Source organism: Sinocyclocheilus rhinocerous, unplaced genomic scaffold (assembly GCF_001515625.1).
Source record: "Sinocyclocheilus rhinocerous isolate Xijiao unplaced genomic scaffold, SAMN03320098_v1.1 scaffold952, whole genome shotgun sequence".
Taxonomy (NCBI): domain Eukaryota; kingdom Metazoa; phylum Chordata; class Actinopteri; order Cypriniformes; family Cyprinidae; genus Sinocyclocheilus; species Sinocyclocheilus rhinocerous.
The window spans coordinates 160,028-164,678 of NW_015641498.1; the positions used below are offsets into that span (position 1 = coordinate 160,028).

At 33.8% G+C, this 4,651-nt stretch overlaps 1 pseudogene; it reads left to right on the top strand.

The window, feature by feature from the left end:
* Positions 1–4,651, top strand: part of LOC107755142 (acyl-coenzyme A thioesterase 1-like) — a 26,861-nt pseudogene that overhangs the window by 9,931 nt on the left and 12,279 nt on the right.

Here is a 4,651-nt window from a genome sequence, read left to right on the forward strand (position 1 = left end):
AACCCATTCATAACTACAGCATTTTGCTTCGTTACTGAATGAATGAATGAATGACGCGACGCCTGGCTCAGACAGTGACTTGCCGCCACCTATTGGTGGTTTTATTTTTAAGTCTACAAGTAGGCTATCACTTCGATTTGCCATCATTTATTACTTTATTTATTATATTACTAATACACTTAATGGAATGTTAAGAATATGACATAAAACATGACATAAGATACAATTAATACAGATAGAAAATCTTTGCCTCTATAAAAGTAAAAAAAAAAAAATGCACCTGTAAATCCATTTAAGGGGGCAAATATGGTCCTTTAATAGAAAAGGTGTAACTGCGGTCTAAGTGGGAGTCCCTTGTTTGTTCTGAACTGTTGAAAACTTTTTGAATTTGAAGATCAAGGTAACTTGTACTTAATTTGTCTTCCGGGAAACATGCAAGTCTCTTCTGTTGCTTCCGAAGGGCAGTACTAAATGGAAAAAAATTATATTTCAACAAAATAAGAAAAATTTGGACATCTTCATCCTGTTCAAAAACAGTGGTAGATCATCCAGGTAAGCACAAACAGTATTAAGAACCAAGGGTTCCCAAAATTTTGAATGGGGTTATTTTAATAATTTCAGCTATCTTTTTGTCTTGTGGACTAAATGTAAACATCTTTTATGTAAAATATCTTACTCAGGACAGTACTAAATAAAAAATAACAGGCATTTTGTATGATCTCTCTTATTTTGTTAAAATTATTCACATTATCACAGATTCTGCATGGGGTTCCCAAACTTTCGCATGCCACTGTATATATGTTTCCAGAGAAGTTATGGCAACCACTCAAATGGAAATCCAGGCAATCAAAGCAAATGCGATAATACTGGCATATGGAGTTGTTTTCCCATAAAGGAGTTTTAAACAGTTTTAAATGGTTCTTTGATGACTTCATATTCTATGTAAAGTTTGTCATTACAGACTCATAAACCATAAGGAGATCACATTGGACAAATGCTCAAAAAACACTGAATCAGAATCCATTAATCTCTGCACACCGCATCCAAAGTTGGGTTGTGCAATGAGACAGTTGTATAGTCTTTACCTGGTGTGCATGCTTATTTTTGTGTATTCTGTAGAAAGCATACCAGATCCTGAAGAATCATCCAATGGTACAGAAGGATTGTCTGGGTATGCTTGGTCTATGTTTTGGAAGTGCCATGACACTCAGAATGGTGGCCTACTCCAAAGTCATTAAGGTGTGCTTGGTCTACACACATCTGCTTTTTAAATGCAGATTGAAAAAAAAAATCATTCCATGTTTTCATATGTCTTTTTATTCACTTTTAGCCCCAGTGCTGTGTGTGCATTAGCGGAAGTCACCTGATTCCTGTCAATAAATCCCTCTTTGAAGTCTTTGATGAGATGAAAAAGTGAGACACAAAAAACACAAAGAAAATGCAGAAAATATGTTGTTATAAACATGTTTGCATTTATGTTTTGTTACACAATGTGGCACCAAAAGTATTTGAGCACTTATGCCATATTTTAAAGTGTAACATATTTAACAAAGCTACATGCATTCTCAGTGTGACAAGTACTGTAACTCTGTATAACAACTATAAGTATAACGATTTAATTCTCTTCTCAAATTAATGAAATGACAAACAGATAATTTTAAGAAAGAAATTCAATGATCCGTGTCAGTAAAATGATTCAGTCCTCTCATCAATACTGCCAATCCAGCCTGTATGTCTAGAGAGTAATCACAGGTCTAGTTCATCAAAGTATCATGTGATGAAGTGTTTGAAAGTTTGATGAAAAGTGTTTTCTTGTGTTCATTTTGCACATAGAGCCTATGCTTATTGTGTTTAATAAAATTACTAATGATTTTTTATATTTTATCACGTACAGTTACATTCAAATAAATTATGAATGAAGTGTCCAAACACATTTTAGGGGCTGCTGTAAGATAAAACAATGAGACTGAAATGATAGCAATTTGCGATTTTTGCTCACACTGCTAAACAGCAGTAATATTGAATAAATCTGATCATTGTGAATATTTTACTAATGAGAAGCATTGACAATCTTAATTGCGGTCACAGAGAACAGATACGTGTGAATGAGGACAACCAGGAAATCCACAGAGATGTCATCGTAGCAGTTTCCTCAGACCCAGATCTCAAAGTGGATGTGAGTATGTCAATTTGTTGATATCAGTCTGATTTCACAAATTTTTTTATTTATTTATATGTTAATTCCCTAGTAAAAAAAAAAGTATACCATAATTTATTTAAAATACATTTATTTCATACTAAGTATTCTTCAAATCCATTAAAGGGATAGTTCACCCAAAAATTCTGTCAATAATTACTCACCCTCATGTCGTTCCAAACCTGTAAGACATTTGTTCATCTTCGGAACACAAATTAAGATATTTTTGAGGAAATGTGAGAGATCTCTGACCCTCCACAGACAGCAACATTTACATTTAGACATTTAGCAGACGCATTTATCCAAAGCGACTTACAAATGAAGACAATGGAAGCAAACAAAATCAACAAAAGAGCAATGATAAGCAAGTGCTATAACAAGTCTCAGTTATAACGCAAGTTATAACTCAGTTGCAATAATAATTGCTATAATCTCAGTTTCGTTGTTCCCAGGTCCAGAAATGTAGTAAGGACATTGGTAAAACAGTCCAATATTGTATAAATCTGATCATTGTGAATATTTTACTAATGAGAAGCATTGACAGTCTTAATTGCGGTCACAGAGAACAGATACGTGTGAATGAGGACAACCAGGAAATCCACAGAGATGTCATCGTAGCAGTTTCCTCAGACCCAGATCTCAAAGTGGATGCGAGTATGTCAATTTGTTGATATCAGTCTGATTTCACAATTTTTTTTATTTATTTATATGTTAATTCCCTAGTAAAAAAAAAAGTATACCATAATTTATTTAAAATACATTTATTTCATACTAAGTATTCTTCAAATCCATTAAAGGGATAGTTCACCCAAAAATTCTGTCAATAATTACTCACCCTCATGTCGTTCCAAACCTGTAAGACATTTGTTCATCTTCGGAACACAAATTAAGATATTTTTGAGGAAATGTGAGAGATCTCTGACCCTCCACAGACAGCAACATTTACATTTAGACATTTAGCAGACGCATTTATCCAAAGCGACTTACAAATGAAGACAATGGAAGCAAACAAAATCAACAAAAGAGCAATGATAAGCAAGTGCTATAACAAGTCTCAGTTATAACGCAAGTTATAACTCAGTTGCAATAATAATTGCTATAATCTCAGTTTCGTTGTTCCCAGGTCCAGAAATGTAGTAAGGACATTGGTAAAACAGTCCATGTGACATCAGTGGCTCAACTTCAGTTTTGCAAAGCTATGAGAATACTTTTTGAGCGCAAAGAAAAAAAAATTTACTTTTTTATTTATTCGACAATTCTCCCCCGAGTCACGTCTTCCGCCATTTTGGAGAGTACCCAAGAGCCTAATCGATGTAATCAACGTTTTTTACGTTTGGGGGTGGGGTGGGGGGGGGGTGGAACGCGCGACAGAATTTTTATTTTGGAGTGAACTAACCCTTTAACATATTTGGGTCATTAACGTATAAGGATTTTCGACAGGCAAATTTTTAAATACAAAAAAATAATAATATATTTTGTAGTTGTTCAAACATTAAGAAGGTTGTGTACACAAATTCATATTAACATTTTAAATTAAGTGATTTTAGTGTTTTTTCATCTAGATGAATCGGCCGTAGCCTTTAAAAAATGTAATGTGGTGCGACCATGATTTATATTTAAAAAAATTTTTTTAGATGTTCTCAGTAATTAAAGTGTTTAGAAACAAAGTATTTGCATTTCTTTTGAGTTTTTGTAAATAATGATCTCATATTTTTGTTCTATAATTTCAGAGTTGCCTTCTTAATTGTAGTCAATTTAGTCACTTATTTTCTCTGTAAATTGCATAAAACTGATAAAAAATATTTTAAAAATACCATTCACTTAAGCATACTATTGTCACATTACTCTGTTTAGGAAGCACGCAGGAGGCACGAGTAAACGTTAACAGTCTTTAATCCAAGGAACACAGGGGAAATCCATACAATAGGTGCTGGAACAAACATGTACATAAATTTTAAAAATACCATTCACTTAAGCATACTATTGTCACATTACTCTGTTTAGGAAGCACGCAGGAGGCACGAGTAAACGTTAACAGTCTTTAATCCAAGGAACACAGGGGAAATCCATACAATAGGTGCTGGAACAAACACATGTACATAAACGGTAGACCCGACAACCACAGAACGCAAAGGCATAGACTTAAATACAAGGGATAATTGGGGAAAACACAGGTGCATGGGATCATAATCAAACTAAACGAGGACAGGAACATGACCAAATAAGGAAAAAACGGAACAGAAATGGGGGCAAAACACGACATAGAAAGTCTACAGGTGCATCTCAATAAATTAGAATGTTCATTTATTTCCGTAATTCAACTCAAATTGTGAAACTCGTGTATTAAATAAATTCAGTGCACACAGACTGAAGTAGTTTAAGTCTTTGGTTCTTTTAATTGTGATGATTTTGGCTCACATTTAATAAAAACCCACCAATTCACTATCTCAACAA